Here is a 21,739-nt window from a genome sequence, read left to right on the forward strand (position 1 = left end):
CAAATATAGAAAGGTTCCTCCACCACCACGATGGGATTGAGAAAAGACTCTCATTTGGAAAAAGGAAAAGAAAACAAGTCTCTGCTGAAATATTATCATTAGAGATTCATTCGGCTGCACCTCAAAGGCTCCTGACCTTCCAGAATCTTCCTTTATGTTTAGGGTTCTTAAAGAAAATACCCTCAAGTTATTACCAGCATACATCTAAGAAGAAAGAAATTGGCAACCATCTAAGAGTAAAATAGATCTAGGGAGTAACAAGAGGTGAGAAGCGACCACTAGGAGTGGGAGGGAATGGGATGGGGGGACAAACCCCTCCTCTGCACACGGTCTCCTATTGGCTGCATTGGGACATTTGCCATATTATGCCATATGAATAGGGAAACTGAGGCACAAAGGTGTAAAGAGACCTGCCTTGGGTCAAATAATGCTCCACAATACAAAAGTTGGGAGCAGCATCTTCACTATCTCTGCTGTGGGGTCTGCTGTGCCCCATGCACCTGCCCTAGGGAACAGGCAGCCGGAGCCGGGAGCAGATGTGCCAGGTTCATGGCTTTCTCAAAGTCATCAATACCATGCCAGTGCTTCCAAGTGGGCAGACACCTCTCTGATGCTCCATCATTGCTCTCCAGAGAAGGTATCCTAGCCTCCAGGTGTGGGGGGAAGAAAGAGCAAAGCCATGCATGTCCCACCACTGTCTCTCCACCCCCAGTCCTAAGGCAAATCTTCCTGCCATCAAGTTCACCCATCACCTTTCTGACACGGAAACCTGCACAGGGTGGTGGGGTCCTGGTTGGGCAGGGGAGAGACAACTGTTCTCTGAGCAGGTCCAACACTAGGTGAGACGACCAGGGCCCCTGCACGTGACCCCCTGAAGATGCTCCAATGACAAGTCAGCTCGGAGATCTGGATTCCTGAAAATGCTAGTCGACCAGCCTCTTAACTTGGATAGTCACTCAAGCAGAGAATTAGTCAGAACATCTTTGCCCATTAAACTGCCCTTTTTTCCTTTATAAAATCTGGCTGTTCTTCCCAAAATGTTTTGACGGGCAAATTTCTTAAATGTCTTAGATATATTTATGTGCAGTTCTTTGAAACAGGGAGGATTTCAGCCACCGCTCCACTCAGAGAGCTTGCCCTGCTCCACGCCACAATGTGGAGCAAAGGTCGGAGTCAGACGGCCACAAGTCATAAAGCTGGAATTACAGTAACGCCATCCTGAGGCCAGAGACACAAAGCAAGCACGTCACTCCCCTCTGACCAGTGGAAGTGGCCTCCAAGACTGGGTCCAATCCGAGAAAGTAAACACTGAGGCAGAAGAGGTGAAGGCACTGCATTGGAGGATAACAAAGAGCATATCCAAGGAAGGTTCAGAATCATCCCACTGACAGACACTATAGAGCATCTACTAAGAACGGAGGTGGGACCAGAGAGCGATAAAGGTGTGTGATCAGAGCCACCACGCAGGCTGGGAGAGACCATGACCACGTGAGCCGGGAGCCCGCTGTCGGGCAGGGAGCAGAAAGGAGGTCAACTCAGCTGCAGTTAGGGACCAGGACAAACCCCTTTTGCAGCCCAGGTCACAAGCCTCACTTCCGAGGTTTGGGGACCTCACAGTGGCTACATGACAGCTTCCCGAAAGGGGGAACTTCAGGATGTTGGTGACATGGGAAGCTGGGGGAGGGGGAAGGGCAGCAAACGCAGAGTCCCTGGGGCCTTCCATCTTGCTCCCGTTAGCTGATCCCCTCACTGAGAACCTTCTGTCCTAACCGCTCCGAGACACTGCTCACTCGGCAAACGCCAGTTTTGGTTCTTCCCAAGAATCCTGCCTGTCTGCCAGCTGCATGAACAACTGTGGGACCCACCCTGTTAGAAAAGACGCCCCCAAATACCCTGACCCTGAGGCTGTGTCAGCCCGGCCCACTCTTCTCCACAGGGCTGGGAGGAGGTCAGCCTGCACGAGGCGGTTCCGCCCGGCCGGCCCCTCCATCACCTAAGGGGTGAGCCGAGATTCTCTGCAGTCTGGGAAGGAGGATTTGGACTTCTTGGAACACAGAAGGCTCCCTGGCTTCTTGAACTTAATGAGGAGGGAGACGCTTTGCTTTGATCTCTGCCCCAAGCTGTGGACGATCAAAAGACTCTGGATTTGTATTTACGTAGGTAGCTCCATTTTTAGGCAAAATTGCACTGAGCGACCGAGCCAGTGTCGGCACCTCCCAGGGGTAGGTAGCACCCCCGACCGCCCACACCCAGCCTCGTGAGTCTGTGCCTTGGCTCGTCAGCCCCAAAGCAGGACATTAAAGGAGTATTGAGCTACATCTTTAATAATATTAAAAAAAAATGTTTAAGAACCATCATAAAAATCCATTGGATGGCATTTTTTTCCACTTTGGCAAAACTAGAGTCATAGTCTATGTTATTACAGACTCAACCACAAGAGAAGAAAGGCAGCCAGTCACAATTTAGAAAATCACATTCCAATAGCCCTGGAAGGGCATACTAGCCGAGCAGACATGGGTCCAGTCACATCTGTCTTTTTCCACAGACGCTGCTCCCCCAGGCCACTATTGAGCAACCTGTCCCCTTTCCAAGCAGCCTCTGAGTGCTAGAGACTGACCTGAAGTGATTCTCTGTTTTCTCAAACCTACAGACCGAGAGGCCTTGCACTTGATATAATTTGAGAAGCCCCAGAGGAAGACGCCTCGACACCACCCCCAACCCTACTCTGCCAATTTAGAAATTTGTTGAAGGGAATATTAACTCTAAAAGGTCCCTTATCAATGTGAGCTGTTCTTGGGAGGGATAATGCATTAAATCATATAGTCATTCATACTTTAGTATGAAGTAGTCTGATAACAGCTACCATTTATTAAGCATCTACTCTGGGTCAGGCATTGAAGCAGGCACTTTAGACAGTCACTTAATCAGACTTTGAAGGAATTAAACATTAAAAATTCCGATGAGAGAAAGTTTGGGCATGTCCGATTAGCAAGGAGTTAGGATGGGGATGGTAGATATATGGACAAGATTGATATCACAAAGAGTGATACAAGGCCAAGGGAGAAGTAATTAATGCTAATGGGAAACTCAAGCCAGGCTTCACAGAGCTGACGTCTGAGTGGAATTTTGATGGATGAAGAGAAGTTCAACAGGCAGCCACAGTGAAGAAGGGAATTCTGGCAGAAGAGGAAAGATGAGAAAAGGTACAGGTATATAAAATAATAAAGCGTATGCAGCAGTCTGAGTTCCAGCAGGAATATTCAAATTAAGAGAATTCAAGAAGGCTTTAGTAAACAGACTATTGACTGAGGGGTGGGCAAGATCCAGGGAGACCACGAGAGACAGTGCAGGACTCCAAGGGCTGTACCACCCCCGGCCTCAAAAGGAGGAAGGGAGGCAGCAGTTACCTGAAAGGAGAAAGAGAAAATTTCCTAGAGAGGGCCACCTTGAGAGGATCCAAGTCTTCTAAGGCACGCAGCCAGCCTGAGATGGCCCCTCAGGGAGGGGTCCCCCTGCCTATCTCTCCTCTTCCTCCACAGATCTCCTGTGGGGCTGCCTATCTGCCAAGCCCAACAGGAAGCCAGAGGGCAGGGCAGGGGGTCCTGGGGGTGCATCCCTAGTCATCTGACTCCTGGGGCTCAGAGCTGGGCAGAGCAGAGTGGAGGGTGGGTCTGGGGTGGGGGTAACTGGAAAACACCCAGGTATATGAGATGTGGCTGGAACATGGAGTATGGGTTGGAGGGGTGACAGAGGGATACAGAGCAAGGATGTGACCACAAAGGAGCCTGTTGGACAGGCTAACAGTGAGCAGGGACCACTGATCTGACATGGTCACAGAGACACTGGCCACTGCTGGCCTTTGCTGAGGGCCCTGGGAACAGGTGTCCACCAAAAGGTGCCTGGCAGGCAGCCAGTAACTCCTGAGCTGAGCCAACACGTTCCCACGCTTCCCAAGCTGTGCCCGGGAAGCTGAGCCCAGCCGGCGTTGGCTCCCGGAGCTCCTGACGCTGCAGACGACAGCCTGGGAGAACAGAGGGGTGGTGTCTGCCGGTGGCTACACCTTGAACCGGCTAACACCAATCTCCCTCTTTTATTTGTATTTCATTCCACCTTTTTTGCCCTCCTCACGTGGAAAGACAGCCCTGTGATAAGGGACTCCCAGGTTTCCCAGACAGACGACAAATATCTGTCCGCTTCCCCCAAGGGACAGCTCTAGGCGGCCAGCCGGGAAGCTGAGGCAGTCCTGCCCTGCAGGGCCTCAGAAGAAGAGCGCCAGCCCCTCTGTCTGGGAAACAGTAAAGCAATCTCCAAAGTGATTCATTAAAAGCCCTGCAGTGGCAGAAGACCATCACCCAGATGTGAAAACAAACACAGAGGGAAACTCCAGCATCAGAATGGTTTCAATTTTTTAAACAAACGCACGGCTGTCTCAGGGAAGGGAAGAGCCGTTTTACCGTCTCTCCAGCCCCTGAATCCAAGGCAAACCTTCTCCAGCCAGCAGGCCAGGCAAATTCCCACGATGCCAGACTCAGAAAACTGTGAAAACACTCACTTGACCCTCCGGGGCCCTTCGCACTAGAACTTCGTGACCCAGCAGCCAAGGCCAGTCACCCAAGCTCACCCAGCTTCTGGTGGTGCAGCCTTCAGCTCAGCCTTTGTAAAGCATCAGAAATTAAGGCAGAAGCAATTGTTCCATGCTGCTCTGAAAAAATTGGCATAGAAAATAAACGGGGTATGAATCAATATCGAGCAAAACCAGCAAAAAACATGGTAAAAATGGGAGAAAATGGGAGTATGTTTGGGCACAGATCACATACACATATTACCATGCACAGTGTCTGGCAGAGTAAATAGCACATAGTAGGCATTTGATAACTATGTCAGGAAGGAAGGAAGGAGCCTCAGCCAGGGAGGAAGTTGTCCAGGGATCCAGGAGTTCCCGAAGGACCTGCTTTACTTGGAGGAACCCAGGAGAACCACAGCTGACCCCGCCTCCACCCATTAAGTGGTAAGGATTGGAAAAGATCAGTTCCTTGAAGCCAAATTCAAATCTTTCCCATGAGAAAATATTAAAATGCTCTTACACAGCTGGGATTTCTTTTTTTTAAATTGTGGTAAAACACACATTACATAAAATTTACCAGCTGATCCATTTTTAAGCGCACAGTTCAGTGGCATCAAGCACGTTGTTGAGACATCACCAGTCCCATCCATCTCCAGAACTCTTCCCATCTTGAAAAAGTGAAAGTGTGCACACATTAAACAACAACTTGCAACTTCAGCACACCTGCCACGGCAGCCCCCGGCCGCCATTCTACTTTCCGTCTCTATGAGTTTGACTCCTTTAGGTACTTCATCTAGGTGGAATCATATAGTCCAAATTTGACCTTTTGTGACTGGCTTGTTGCACTTAGCATAACATCCTCAAGTTTCATCTGGGTTATAGCACGTGTCAGAATTTCCTTTCTGTTAAGACTAAATAATATTCCTTTGTATGTTTATACCACATTTTGTTTATCCAGCCATCCATTGACGGACACTTGGTTGCTTCCCCCTTTTGGCTCTTGCAAATAATGCTAGTACAAACATGGTGTACAAATATCTCTCAGAGTGCCAGCTTTCAATTCTTTAGGGGTGTATACCACTGGGATTTCTTCTGAGCAATGAACTTTCCCCTGAAGGGGGGCAGTGGCAGGGGAAGAATCCAGCATTCTCGGAGCAAATCATCTAGTTGTCAGATGGCTGGAGAACACGGCCGTTGTGAACTGACTCATGTTTAGGCTAGACCTCTAACCGTACACTGTGCGCACAGATAGTTAGGAACCTGTGGGAACCCCATTCCTTGTCACAGCCAGCCGCACATTCCCAGGGAAGATCAGTGCAAAGGGCAGAGTTTGGAAGCCTGAGAGACCCAGGTTCAAGGCTCAGGAGGAGCCCTTCCCAGCCACATGACTCGGGTAAGCCAGAGAACCGATAAGATCCTCAGTCTCCTCGCCTGCAAAATGGAGATCACAGACAGCTCTTCACAAAGCTGCAGTGAAGACTGCTGAGAAGGGACACAGGGTGCCGGGGGCTGCTGGCGCTCAACAAACACTGCCTTTCCTCCATTCTAAGATCCCTCCCCTGTGTCCTCAACGTCACATTTCTGTACTCACATTTACGAATGCAGAGTGTGCCTGACCAGACACCAGCTTTATTGTTACCTGTGAATTGAGTGAACTTAGCCAAACCACTCTAAAGAGATCGCAGAATTTTCCCAAGAAGAAGCTGGCATGAAGACCCCAGGTTGAGAATGCCTAGCACTCAGGGCGGGGCACATTCACCTGTCAAAGGGCCCTGCTCACCTCAGACGAAACAAGGACTTCCAAAGAGTGAGTCCTTAGCCCAGTGCTGTGCAGCAAAACTGTTAATACAGTGTTAATACAGTGGCTGGGGAACAGACTCAACAGTGGAGCATAAAGGTTAGGGCTATGGTTCTGGAATTAGTAGTCTTGGGTGTGACCATAAGAAAGCCACTTCATTTCTCCAAACCTCAGCTTCCTCATCTGTGAAATGGAACCAACAGCAGTACTGCCTCCCAGGGTGGCAGTGAGGAGTAAGAGATGGATAGTGTCTTAACACGCTTGGCGCAGAAGCCACACCGGGTCAGCCGTGGAACTCAGATGAGATGAGCCAGGGCCCCTCTCCCCTCAGTCCTCATCCTCAGGCATTTCTGCAGGAAAAGAGGATTTAATGAGAAGCTTGCACCATGCTCTGCCCCTTCTCCAAACTGTACCATCAGCCCCCTCCATATTTTCTTTCATCACCCTCAAGGCCTTGATCATAAAGTTTAGAGGCATCCATCCATCCATCCATTCATGCACCCACCCAACAATTACTGAGCGCCTACCCAATCCCAAGGCTGACAGAGCCAGTGGCAACCAAGAGATGAACAGAACAGACCTCTTCTCCACAGGAAGTCACAGGAAAAGTGGAGAAGGAACGAAAGTAAGGACAAGAATCGCAAACACTGACCCATGGCTATGTGCCAGGCATGGCTTCAAGCGCCTTTGCATAACTCATATAATTCTTCCCGTAGTCCTGTGAGTAGCACTGGTACGATTCCCATTTTACAGGTGTAGAAATAGGGGTGTGGGCAGGAACTTGCCCAAGGTCACAAAACTGGTAAGTAGGGGAGCTGGGATTTGAACTCCAGCCCTCTGGCTCCAAGTCCATGTTTTTAACTAGATTGAGAGTCAAAAAATGTTAACATCTGGTATGATATAGGCACCAACTGATCAGGACAAATACTGGCGATTTTGCGATGCTCTTACATGCCAGCTGAAAACCAACCAGCCCTGTGTGAACCACTTTTAACCTCTGGACTGTAGGACCCTAACACTAATGGGAGTCCTGGGGCAGAGGGTAGGGGATCTGGCTTGGGAGCATGAAGGAGGGTGTCTAACAGCTCCCCAGAATCAGCAAGCAGCCAACTGCTGGTGGGATCTCAGTACCCTGAAGGTTGACAAGTGGTGAACACGTAAATTCCGCTCTCCAGCTCAGTCCCTTACCATTCACGGAGAGCAGTTCTCACAGGGGACAGCTCATTTAACCCTCAGAGACCCCTGTGAAGGGCGTCTAATTGCTGTCCACTTCACAGAGGAGCAAGCTGAGGCTCAGTGGGGGAACATCTCGCAGCCAACTCCAAGCTGAGGATGCCCGGCACACCTGTCTGTTGAAGACCTCTGTTCAGCTCAGAGGAAAGAATTATTTCCAAAGAATGTCTTTGGCCCCCTTCTGCATGCTTGTCAAAAGCAATGGGGCCTGCATATAGTCTCTTTGTCTCCCACTAACGACCAGCCCAGACATCAGGGCCCCTTGCTTTATACTCTGCCCTGGCGTCCCCTCAAGGTGGCCACCCTGACTGCACTATCTAAAACTGTAACCACAGGCCCTCCAGGACCGGTTCAGCTGACCTCATCTCTTATCAACAGAGTGATTAAGAATTGCCTTTTGGAAAATCTGCAAAGTCACGTAGCCAGGGCATGCACAAAAGACAAAATTGTGACCTGAATTGACCGTGGAACCAAAGATCCTCCTTCCCACAGAACCCAAGGACCAGGACACAACCCGAACTTGAAAGTTGGACTCTTATCAGAAGCGAGGAGCCCCTCATTCAGGGAGATCTGGTGTTAAAATTCCCTCCCCATCTCATCATACATGTATAGAACACTGTCATACATGTTCAAACCTTACCATACACACTTGAGGCCCACCAATCAAACTCCGTCCCACCAGCATTTCCGTGTGCCAGCCTGTTCTCCCTAACTTCTTAAATTTCACCCCAGATCCTGAACCGGGGAGACAGATCTGGGGACACACACCCCCTGTTCTCCCTGCAGGTTGATCTCACAGAATAAACTGATCTCTTTTCCCAAAGGCTGATGCCATAATCAATTGGCTTGTTTATGCGCATCGGGCAAGTGAACCCCGATTTTGCGCAGTAACCAAATCACACCCCATCGCTCACCACTGCCTTTCCCTCCTCCATTTTTCTTCAGAACACTATGGTTATCTGGCATCACAGATTTATTTGTCTAGCGTCTGTTTCTCCCCAATTAGACTGTAAGCCCCATGAGGGCAGGAAATTTGTCTGTTTTGTTCTTCACTGCATCCCCAACATGTGGAACAGGTCCCAGGGCATCATAGGCAGTCAGTGTGGTTTAGTTCAATGAAAGAATAAGTAAATGAGTGCAGATGGGTTAGGGAATTACCCCTTGTCTAAGGAGCTAGAAACAAGGACAAGGAACTCACCTGGGCCCCTCCCCCTAACAAGTCTAAGATACCCCCAGGCTTGGCCTCAGGGCTAATAGGAACACTTGACCTCTTGCCTTCTCTTTCCCAGTCCTCTTCCCCTTCAAGGTGTCATACTCATAAGAGGCCCCTCATTTCAGGGACCCGTTTGGACGGCACCCCGTAGCCGCACTCCGGATCTTTCTTACTTGTCTCTGATCTGACACAACACATGTATCCTCCCCTACTTCCACCCCTTTGCAGCACCAGGCCAAGTCTGTCTCCTCAGGTACCTGTAATCCTCATTCATGCAAAGGTATTGATGAATGATAACAGGCAACAGATAGGACTTTTAAAGGGATCTTCTAGTGACAAGACAGTTACACGACACGATGGCTAATTGTAGGAGTTTCAGGGATCCCAGGAACTTACATGCCTCATCATACACAGACTATTACCTGGGGATGCCATTCATCCCTTCATTTCTTCATTTGCTATCTCAGCACACATTTACTGAGTGCCTTCCGCCTGCCAGGACAGATCCTGTGTGACGATGACATAAGAGTGAGCACGATAGCCAAAGTCCCTGCTCTCAGAAAACCCACTGTCTAGCTGAGCAGAGAGAGCAGTAAGCAAAGACCTTGCCAAGGAGGTTTAATCTCATTCTTAGTATTATAATAGAGGGTGGGGGCCCATGCGGGGACCAGAGGCAGCTACCCAAGGAATAGGCATTCCAGAAGGCCCTCTGGAACAACTGCAGTCTGCATGGGCTGCTGGCGGGGGACTGAGAGTCCAGCCGGGAGCCAGGGAGACGTGGGCATTCCAGGAGCTGCAATGGTGCCGAGGTCTGAAATGGCACAAGCAAGGCTGGCCCTGGGCCCACTGGCTTCATGGGACCCTCAAATGTGGCTGAAGCTCAGCACGGCCAAGGCATTTGTGCCAGGCAGTAGGAAAAAGCAACAGGGCAAGGCGTCCCCGGGACTGAGTAGACAGCCACTCTCCCCTCTCTTTGGAATGTTAGAGATGGAGCCTGTGTTCCTAGGGTTCTTCGTGCCCTATAAAGTTGCCCGACTTCGTGATCTTAACAACACAAGGGGCAAATGGGCTGCATCTGCACACAATCTGCAGTGCCTCCTTGACCCTGGCACGTCCGACGAGCTGTTTTAACATCCCGCTGCCCTCTCCCCTGCATGTCAAGGGTAAGAAAGCCTTGGCGCTAGCCACAGCAATTATGGACGACCAGAGAGTTTTCTTTGACCTGCCAACTAAGGTAAGCACCTTTTTTCAAAGATACCCAAGATTTGGCTTTTAATTCAGCTTGAACCCAAGTCTCCCTCCCGGGCACGATCTCCAACGTGCTCAGTTGCCCAGTGGAAAGAGTCAGAGCCCTTTCCTTTCCTGGCTTTCTCTGATACAACAAGCTTCCAGCAACTGTCAGAAAAGATGGCAAGTAACATCCGTGGTGGAGACAAGCCTACGAAATTATTTCAAACATACAGCAAGGTACTGTGCTCGCTGCAGAGACACACGCTGTTCCATGGACATGGGCCCACTCATGAGTCACCAAGCACAATGGGGCATTGTTGAAAGTGTTGGGAACATGAGAATTTCCTCGCTGCCCAGCTTGGGGAATGCTGGAGCGATGTGTGCCTCCAGAAATGAAGTCAGACAGACTCGGCCCAACTTCCATTTGCTGGGCCCAGAGACCATGAGGCCACCATGTTTTATGCTGACTTTTGCTCGTAAGAACCACCCTCAAAGTTATGTTTAAGGGTCGACTTCTCATCTGCACAGGCAAGAGAAGTGAGTGCTTTGACAAAGGACATGAACAGAACCGTGATCAGAGGGTCCTAGGCCATGTGAAAGGCTGTTCTAAAGACCCTCACATCAGGCTTCTGCACTAACAGAGACACTGGTGAGAAGAGGAAAAACTTGCCATGATTTGGTGTGAGGAAGGGCTATGGCAGGCATGCAGGCAACAATCCATCGACAATAATACATAATAGCTCTCATTTCTTGAGAAATCTATTATGGGTCAGACACTGTTCGGTGCTTTATAAGTGTGGCTTCATTTCCTTCCCACGTCTCTAAGATATAGGCAGACCATGCCAACCTCAGCTACAGAAGGAAGCCAGACTCCAAGAGGTGACAGAATGCGCCTGTGTCACAGAGCTAGTGATATGCACACCCAGGATTTGAACTCAGGTCTGAAGGTGGTACCCTTCTCTTAGCCACTGTACTATAACACATGACAGAATTTGGTGGCTGAGAGGTATTTATTGCTGGGAGAGTGATATCTCCTTAGCTCTGGATTAAGGGCAGCACAAGGACCCAGTTGCACAATCCTAGATTTTGAGCTCCTCTCTCCCATGATCCTTTGCACCTATCTCTAGCACAGCTCTTGTCACATAACTCAATGCCGAGATGGCTTGTTAGAACACTGTCTCCTCCACCAAATCCTGAGTCTAACCAGAACAGGCACTCCAACCTATTGCCTGCATCTGCCACCACATCTGGAGTTGTGTCTGCATTGCAAACATTTTTGTGGGTCTGCATGAATGGATGGATAGATGGTTGCCAAGATGTATGGATAATTCAGATGATCTGGGTTCAAGTCCAAGCTCAGCCATTGGCTGGCTGTGTGGACTTGAGCAAGTAACTTCACATCAGCAGGACTCAGTTTCCTCATCTGTACCATTGAGAGGCTCAGTTACAACTGTACCTACCAAATGCAAGACAGATCCCACAAATGGAATGCAAAATGAACACTCTTTGTTTTTATTTTATTTCATTTAAATTGATACAGATTTATTTTCTGATATAAAAATATAACTAGGTCATCAAGCCCCTGAACGTTTCTTTTGAAATGAGATTAAGTTTCAAAAGAGAAGTTGATTTTAAAAATCTGTTCAACAATGTCCATTAATACTCAAATATTACAAATAACTGTGAAGGTGACACATGGATGAGTGAGTTTTGGAAACCAGGTTAGCTGATCTTTTACATCGGTGCCAGGGTCTAAATTCTGTGCCTCTGATAGGTGGACCAGGGAAGGGGCTAAATGCAGGCAGACACACGTGGAGAAGTGAAGTGGTGACAGACACGACATTCCAGAAGGGCCTTGGCCGCCACATTCAGCATTCAGCATCTACCGGATGCCTGCTCTGTGCCCGGTACGGGGCTACATGCCATGGTGACATCCCTGTGAATGTGAAAAGTATCCTGAACAGATGGATAGGCAGGTTAGGGGGAGAGGACAACCAGAAGTTGGTTTTGTTTTTTTAAATTTTTAAGTTCTATCAGTAGAGGTGACCATAGGCAGGCCTTTCCTGGCTTACACTCAATAAAACACAGACATGGGAAGCTGTCTAGAACACAGAAGACCTTCGTATTTATGCGTCTGTAAAGGGGAACAAGTAGAGGCTTGGGCCAAATAAGCTCTAATTTCCCATCTAGTCCTAACTTGGCTTGGTGCTTTCACCAATTGAGTACTGGACTTATCTGAATATTTATTACTCTGATTGAAAAGCTCATTAGTTAAAGCAACCTGGCCACTAATCATTTCACCTGGAAAATTCCCCCTTAACCCGAGAGCTCTTCTGCTGCTGTCTCATTTTCCAGGGTCATCAGCTCCTCGGGTTCCCATTCAAACTCCTGGGGTGGGAATGGCATCACGGAGAAGGGCTGAGGGTGAAGATTCTGCAACACGACTCCATCAGCTTCTCTCCTTTTCCCAGGCCAGTGCTGGGCAAAGAGAGGGTGGAGTGGATGAGGGCAAATTCGAACCCCCTCCAAGCCAAACAGCTCTCCTTGAACCCTGATCCATCCATGGACAGGAGCCAGAAGCATCACTGTTGTGCATGAAGAAACCAGACATGTTTCCAAAGCTTGCTGGGAAAACTACTCAGATGAATATGGCTTCCTGTAAAAACCAAACCGAAGGCAAATAAAATGTAGAAATAGCATCCCAACATTTCCTTTATGCCCACTGTATAATTTTCTTCTAGCTGGACATCTGCTAGGATTTTTCCCAATTTCTTTTAGATGTCAAGGCTAGAATGTTAAAGAGTTCTGAACCTATTTCCGATGGTGCAGTAGGGGCTGGGGTTCCCATACCACCAAGCAATTCTCAGACACCAGCTGGGTGTCCCACAGATCAACTCAGTTCTGACACTATCTACCTGGAGATTGCATCAGATCCCACAGGTTAAGGGCTCAGGCCCACAGGACGGCCCCAACCCCCGCCCTGCTTCACACAATCACAAGGCTAGCTTGTCTTCTGTGCTTCTGAAGGACTGGCTACAGCTCAGAGGTTCCCATGGCCCTCTCCGTGGGTTCAACTAATTTGCTAGAGCAGCTCACAGAACTCAGAGAAACATTTTACCTTCTACATCACCAGTTTATTAGAAAAAGATACAACTCAGGAACAGCCAGACGGAGGAGCTGCAGAGGGCAAGGTCTGGGGAAAGGGAGCTGACCTTCCATGCCCTCCCAGAGCATGCCACTCTCCCCAGCTCTCCACGGGTTCACCAACCTGGAAGGGCTCCAAATCCCATCGTTTTGGGTTTTTATGGAGGCTTCATCACACAGGTATGATGGATGAAAGCATTAGCCATTGGTGATTGATGCAACCCTCAGCAGGGGCGGGACTGCATTCACGGTTGGTTCCCCTGGCAACCAGCCCCCATCCATAGGGGCTTTCCAAAAGTCACCTCGTTAACACGAACCCAGTTGTGGTGGAAAGGGGCTTGCTGGGAATAACAAGACACCCATTTCACCTTTATGCCTCTGAAGTGATTTTAGTAACTAAGGACAAGAGACTAAATATTATAACAAAAGATGTTATCATTGTTTGCATCTTATCGCTCAGGAAATTCCAAGGGTTTTAAGAGCTCTGTCCCAGAAATGGGGACAAAGATCAAATATATATTTCTTATCATAAATCGCAATATCACAAATGTGTTTTCAATGGTACTTGGAGACACTGAACGAAGACATAAAAAACAAAACAGCGGTGGGTGGAGATTTCCACGACCCACAGGAGGGACTTCCCAGTTGAACAAGAGTAATAAATGCCATTTGTTAAGCAAGTCCTATGTACCCGAAAGGCACTGGGTGGGACACTGTGTGTTTATTATCTCACCAGGTCCCGACTGTGCCTTCCTTATGTAGGTGTCATGATTTCCATTTTACAGATCAAGAAACTGAGGCTGGGGTGAGGTTTAGGGGTATGTGACTTGCCAGAATTCACACAGCTAGTAAGTTGCACAACTAGGATTCGAGCCCAGGTCTGATTCTCACACCCACTCTTCTCCTTGACCCCATCACATGCCCACCCCAGAGGGTGCAGAATCTTGCCTCCTACCCCAACCCGCCTTCGAGAGGGTCCTCTCAGTCCACATCCCTGGACGCCGCGCGCTCCCCTCTCTCGCCCCTTCGCTTCAGCCTGGTGTGTGTTCCCGCCCCCCTCCTCCTCCACAGGAATTTGTCTCTGTCCTCCTAGAGCCAGGTTATAGTCTCCTTCCTCCAAGAAGTCCTCCCAGCCTTCTTCCACACGATCATCCCCTTCTCTGACCTCCCATGACCTGGAAAGGTGAGGACTTACAATTTGACCCTTGAATATCGGAAGAGGGAATGGATTTCACCACTGTCTGTTCCCACCCAAGTTCAGAAGCAAAGCCACCATCGCTCTGCATGTCAAGACCCCCTACGCTCTGTCTCAAGGGGCTACGGTGTGACGGACCTTGAGAGAACGTGGTGTCCACATAGGGCAGTTTAGATGGGACTTGGCAAAGTCTCCAGGCTCCTGTGAGTGTCATTCTGATGGCTGATCCACAGGTGACCAGAAGGCTACACACTGGAGTGACTAGACAAAGACCATTTGGGACACCTCTGCCAAGGGCACATCCTCGAATGTAACAAGCCCTCTGGGCACGGGGCAGCTCCAGGCCGCTCCCTGAGTCTCTCAGTGCTGGCCTTCCTCTCTCCACCTGGACCCCGTCCAGTCTTCCCTGTGTCACTCTCTCCTGCCCTGCCCTCCAGCCTGGGGACCCTCCTGTGGTCCGGGGTGGGGAGAGGCCCGTGAGGTTTTCCTCGATCCTCGTTCTAATCCTAACGTTACCGCAGAGATTTTCCTCCCCGCCTCAGGCCCCACTTTGACTCGCAGAGGCTGGCTTTGGTTGTCTCAGCACTGGACATGAGGTCACGCCAGAGAGCGAGCAGTTCAAATCGGGCTCAGGAAACCACCCACCTCAGCTTGAATCTCACCACATTCTAGCTGTGTAGCTCAATCTAGTTTCATAACCTCTCTGTGGTGAAGTCCCCTCATCCATAACCTCCCCGGTCCGAGCGGCAGCCATGATGTGAGGGATAAATGGGTCACCCACACGCAGCTCCCAGACCAGGGTCTGGCACGTGGTAAGCACTCCATACATTTAACTGTGGGTATTATTTCTTGCACTTTTTATTCCCACAATTAAAACCCGGCTTTCCCTTGAAGTGTGGTGGCCTCTGTCTGACCCAAGGAAAAGTCACATGCGAGGAAGTGGGAAGAAAGTGAAGCAGAGAGGTGGCATCCGAAAGTCACAGCCAGCATCCAACAGAGAGGGCAGACGCCCACCCGGGACCCAGGCCACAGAGGCGGGGGCAGGAGCAGCGAGCAGGCCCACAGCTCGGCCTGACTCACACGGCCGTGCGCCAGCAGAGGTCAACAAGGCCTCCAGGCCACCCCCTGAGACACATCTCTGTGATGACCTCCAACATCATGTCCTCAGATAACAATAGCTACCTTTGAGGAGAGGTCGTGAAAATGAGCAGAATTAATACACAGAAAGAGCTTAGACGGTCCCTGCATGTCAGACTTGACAAACGTTAGAGCCCATTGCTATCTCGGTAATTCTTATGTTTATTCTTTGTGCCTTTCTGCATTTTCCATTTTTCTATGATGAATATGTATTACTTTGACAACTAGGAAAATATGGGGAAAGGACATGTTTTAAAGAAGAAAAAAAACCCCAACAATTAAAGAGAGAGAACATCAGTCCTGAAGGGTGTAAAAGAGGGAGAGGATATATCCAGCTGGGGATAATTCAGGGTGGGCCTCATGGAGGCGGTGGCATCTGAGATGTTTTCAAGCACAGGTAAAATTTCCTTAAGCAGTAAGGAGTTCCAAGGGTATTAAGGTTCTCTGGTGTCCATGATGACTAAAGAGCAGGGAAATTACTGCCAATGGAAAAGCTGTGAGCAGAGAAAACCCAGCGACACCAGTGGAAGGTTCAGGAAGAAGGTCCCGTGAGGCGCATGTTTTCCAGAACGCCTATTTTCCGGGCAACACGGAGGCAGAAAGTGAGCAAGCCCTTTAAAACTGAGAGACCTTTCTCTGTTACTGATCTAGGCTTAGAATTGGCACTGGAAAACACGAACTGATCATTCACAAGAGAAGAAATAAAAAAGGATCACTAAAACAGTGGGGGAAACAGCGATAAAGTAAAACGGGCCAATAGACACAAGGACGGTCAGAGGGGGAAAGGAAGCAGAAAAGGAAAGGCCATAAGATTTATTCTTACCCCTGCAGATCAACAAGATTACACTCAACACTGCCTGAAACATAGAGCACCACGTTCTCCTCTGTCTCACCCCCAAGGCCCTCCCCTAAATGAGGGTCAACGACCGCCACTCACCTCCCCAGAGCACGCCTCACTCGCCACCGCTCCCTGCTCTGCCAAGGGGGCCTGGACGGGGCAGAGAGCAAGGGTGTATGTCCTGCCCTAACAGAGCTGAAGCATCAGAACCCAGGGAAACGACAAAACCAGGCCAGCGGGCATAGGCAAGGCACCCAGAGCCCACACCCTCTTACTTCGTTCAATCTTTTTGTAAGAGAACCTCCAATTACGCTTCAGTAAATCAACAGACAGTGTGTGGCATCTCAGTGTGCAGAGGAGGAATCCCACTTCTGCCCCCTCAAACAGAGTAACTCCAGGCAGGAGCCTCCCTCCTGGGAGCATGCGTTCCCCGATCCATCCAATGGGAGGGGTAGCATAGACCCTGCAAGTGGTTAGGGGCATTAGAGAGAGTGAACACATAGCCTCATCGGCCCTCAATAAGGACCAGCAATCTATGCTGTCAAAAAGTCAGAGAGGGGGCTGGCCCAGTGGCATAGTGGTTAAGTTTGTGCACTCCACTTCAGGGGCCCGGCCCAGGGCTCATGGGTTCAGATCCCAGGTATGGACCTACACATCGGTCATCAAGCCATGCTGTGGTGGCGTCCCACATACAAAAGTGGAGAAAGTTCGGCACAGATGTTAGCTCAGTGACAATTTTCCTCACCAAAAAAAAGTCAGAGAGGAGGGTGAGTCTGCACAAAAACGTACAGAGTGGTTCCTCCTGGCCGGAGGGCAATGGCTGGAAGTGGGCTGTGCTGCTGAAGTCTGATCCCTCTGGTTCTCTGCTACCAAGTGCTCCTGGCCAGGGACAGGCTTTCTAGGTGTCAGAAGTCTCATTTTCCCACACTGCATAATAGGAGCGGGTAGTTCAGTGGGGACCTGGGCATGCAGAGCATTGGGGCTGGTGGGTCACACGCTGGGCCGGACCCCACAGGCAAGCCTTAGCAGTTTTTGTGGTCACTTAGGCACTGGGCAAGAAGAAAGACCTCAGACATCCATCCACAGCTCTGGACTAAGAAAGAGGCAAACACGCCAGCTAGGGGCAGCTACAGCAGCTTCCAGAGGCTTCTAGCTCAGTGAACTGATTCTACACGAAGCAGAGATAATTTAAGAAAACAATGCCTATTATCCCGGACATTTGAGAACATTCACGGTTCTTCCTGTCCTGTCCCCATCTTACAGGTCACAAAATAGGCAGAAGAGCCTGATACTTGGGGACTAGCTATTTGATTTAAGAACTAAAACGCTGCTTCTAGTGACTCAAATAAGGAGCCCCACTGTCTACCTTGAGTCCTCGACTCAGTGACAACCTGGGACACATGTCCTGCAGGACGCCTTTCTCTCACTCATCTTCTTGCATAAAGTCACCTACCGATCAAGGCAGCCAGGAGTCGAGACCTCCCTTCATTTCACCTCGTCAAATGCTGCCAAAGGAGCACCAATATATTCTGCGGTCTCTGCCTCATTCCATCTTCATTTAGCAAAAGCCACTGACACTATTAATTTGCTTTGAGATTCAGTGGAGAAGTAAACAAGCCATTTACATGAAACTAAATCAAAGTGGTGTCAGGTGGGAAGGGAGGCCGGCCACTGCTGACAGCGGCGAGCACTGTTTGCCATCCCCCCGGGAGACCAGTCCAAGGGGAGGGTGCCGAAGATGCTGGCAGCTCAGGAAATTCAAGTTTAGCAGAAATGGAAGAAAGGCTGTGGGTGGTACACGCTGGAAATGATTTTTAAAATGTTTAAATAAATTCACAGATGACACATCCAGAAGGGATTGTGAAAGGAACCTAGAATGGGCAACATGTTTATAAATCAGCAAAATGACTAAAGCACACTGGCCTCTCTCCCCCACAAGAACAGTATCGCCACGGCGAGCTTGGGAAGCATTCCCGACCCTGGGTTTCACAACAATTAAATCACGAATATGACTCTTAGTACGTCAGGAAAGCAAAGATGTCACAACCACAAACCTTTACAACAGTTCACTGTGCCAAGAATTTATGTGGTGTGCCTGATAAGATGGACATTGCTTCATCAATCACATTAATTATGCGAAAGGGCCCATTTTACTATGAAGCATACAAAAAACAACTAGAAAGTACAATGTAACTGCAGCACCTGCCACAGAGCTGATATATTAGTTATAATACGCACTATTATGTTAGCACCAATTGGACTCGCCTTCTTAAAACATGGGCGATTTGGGAAGAATGATTTCAACACTCCTGGTCTCTTTTGAAGAAAATGTGAGAAAAACGAACTGGATGCCCTCGTTTCCCTTTGAGAAGTTGTCCTGCAGCAGGAGGGGCGTTTGGCATCAGTCCTGCCCCCACTTTTAAGGGTCTGAGAGCCCCCACCTTGAGGGTGGGGTGCATGCCTGCAGCCATGTCCCCGCTTCCTCTTAGAAATCTCCTGGAGGTTCCCCAGCCTCCGCTTGGATGCTCCAAACACTGGAGCACTCACTCCAGGACAGCTCCTTCCATCAAGGGGGCTACCTACTTTCCTCTAGTTCTAATTCTGCTTTCTTGGGAACAAGGAGAGAAAGCTCATCTTCCCTTGGCGGGCCAGGCTATGCCAACTAAAATGCCGTTAGCTTCAAGAAGAAGAAAACCCAGCTCAAAGGGGATGAGACAATAGGAGCTCGACAGACTTGCCTGAGAGGCAGCCCCGAGTTGGGGGCGTCTGGCTGTAGGGTGGGGAGACTGACCTGGTGGCTCAGACTGCTCCCCAGGCTGCTTGCCCTTGTGGTCACAGGATGCTGCCAACAGCCAGCAGGGCTACCTGCTTTCTTGTTCACTGTTGGGGGGAGGAGTGGACAGGCACACGGTCCCTTCCTGACCCCCCTCATCTAAGTGCAGACTGACTTTCCCAGAAACCCCTCCCTAACTCCTCCTTGCATCCCATTGGCCTGAAATGTCTTAGATCTGCCCATCTCTGAACCAATCGCAGAAGCAAGGGGATAGGGCTTCCCTGATTGGCTTAGCTATTGATCAACCAGGGCCCTTCCAGGCTGTGGGTCCATCTGCCAAACCCTGCTGCTGTCAGACAAGGGGAGAAGGGTAGTGGATGCTGGAGGGGTAACCACTATGTCCCCTCGTGGTCCTTCTCTGCTCCTGGTTGGAAAGCCCAGCCCCTTCCCCTGACCCTCTGCAGGCACCATCCCTGGGCCTCTTCTGGTCTGCCCGCCTGCCCCAGCACTCAGCAATTTGGGGTGCTCCCCTGTGCAGGGGAGCCACTCTGCACCTGTGTGGGTACACTGGGCGGCCAGGGACACTGGCCAAGCCCAACTTGTGGCTTTTACGATCACGTCACACTGGGGGCTTACACTGGACAAATTCCCATGGGCGTCTGGGGGCCTGGGTTTGGATTCCTGCTCTACCACTTACTGGATGTGTAACCCTGAACAGGCTATTTCCCCACCTGCTCCCTTTGTTTTCTCATCCTTAAAATGGGAAGAATAATAATACCCGTAATATTGGGGTATTTTGAAGAAATAAAGCATTCATTGTGTAGTGCACAATAAGTCCCTCATAGATCTTGGTATTATTATTATTATTCACAATAATAAACTGGTTCTCCCTCATCTGGTACCGACATCAACTGCCAACCGTAGAGCAAAGTAACAGCTTTCTGCTTCTCCATCACTCAGCCCAGATCCAGAAATGTGATCCTTGCCATCTGTGGTCGCCCAGTTGTGCAGAAGGCCCTGCATTCTCCACAGGAGAAGCTCGCTCTCCGCCCTCCCGGAGCCCTACCCTCCCCCTCCACCTGCTCGGCGCTGCCCCCTGGACCCTGCCCCCTGCCCCCTGCCCCCTGCCTCTTGCTATGTAACAGAACTGAGCAGAAGAGCTCTATCACAACAGAAATACCCCTTTTCAGTAACCACGTGTCTTTTTCCTGCCTCCGTTACTCAAAGGCATTATTAAAGTTAATTTTAAGAAAAAATATCAGAGCCGCTGGAAAGATAATTTTAATAGTAACCCTTTGTCTTGTAAAACACTCAGCTTTCTCCAGGAGCTAAAAAAGAAAAGTAACTATCGCACTCTATTTCCTTGCAAGTGTTTCTATGCTACATCGTACTGCAGTGGGAAGTCGTGGAAACAATTACTGATATTGACATTTTTAAGCAGTTTTAAGCAATTTGCCAAGGCAAGAATGAGAGGGAAAACTAACTGCCCAGCCACTGCTTCCTCTTTGGGGTGAAAACCAGTGAATGAGTGGATCATGTTCCAGATCTCAACACTTCCTTCCCGCCCAGGCTGCAAATTCCTGTTGCTCAGGAACTTTCTCGAGCTCCCACCCCCGAATCTGTCCAGCACCCTCTTGCTTTGGCCTCATCCCTGGGGCTCTGTCCGATTGCCCGAATTCAGTCTCATTCTCCTCAGCCCTCAGACAGGCCCCTCAAGCAGACTGGCCACTTGGTGTCGGCTCGGCTCTCTCAGCTCACCTTCAGCCCCACGCTCTGCAGCCCTCCGGTCAGGGCTCTCCGCGCCCTGCACGCAGTCCAGCCCTTACCCTGATCACCTGCCTATCCCGCAGGGTAAGAGTGGAGACCATTCCTTTACACACTCAGCAGAGCAATATCTGAGAGGCCTCAGGGTACCCATCAACCTTGATTTTGACCTCAAGGAGGAAACCCATGTTCTTGCAAAGACAGCTCCCTTATCATCACCATCAGAGACAGAAAGGGCTGGATGGATCATGAAGCTAATTCTGTGCGAGAAGCTCTCATGAAGGCACGATTGTTTCCATTTCTTCTGTCCTCCCTCTGCCATGTGGCCTTGCCCTGAGAACCCACCCCCACTGCACTGACCCTGGGCTTGCCTGTGTGCTTTGCTTTGGCCAAGGCATATTAGCAGATGTGACATGACAGGGACTCTTCCAGGGCTTGCAGAGTTTGGTTTTCCCACTTAGAATTTCATGCTCCCCGCCATGAGAAAGCCATGCCCCAGGTAACCACTAGTCCAAAGAGACTCGGACCCAACCTGCAGCCTGGAGCCAAGCCTGGCCAATGCCAACCGAAACACAGTCAACCCTAGACCCATAAGCAAGAAAATAAATGTCTGTGGTTGCTTGTATGCAGCAAAACCCAAAATGGAGCGCCACTGCCCAACAACACCATTACTGGCATCCTGACCACAGGGCTCCTCGTGCCCCAAATCGAGAGGTGACTGCAAGCCACAATATGAAAAGGCAACCTGTGGAATGCGAGAAAATATTTGCAAACCACGTATCCGATGAGAGGTTAACATCCAAAACATATAAGAAAATCATACAATTCAATAGCAAACAACCAAATAATC

At 49.7% G+C, this 21,739-nt stretch overlaps 1 long non-coding RNA gene across 1 annotated transcript in view; it reads right to left on the reverse strand.

The window, feature by feature from the left end:
• LOC111767939 (uncharacterized) overlaps positions 1 to 21,739 on the reverse strand; it is a 214,831-nt gene that overhangs the window by 76,749 nt on the left and 116,343 nt on the right. The window lies entirely within an intron of this gene.

The sequence above is a fragment of the Equus caballus genome, chromosome 14 (genome assembly GCF_041296265.1).
Source record: "Equus caballus isolate H_3958 breed thoroughbred chromosome 14, TB-T2T, whole genome shotgun sequence".
NCBI lineage: Eukaryota > Metazoa > Chordata > Mammalia > Perissodactyla > Equidae > Equus > Equus caballus.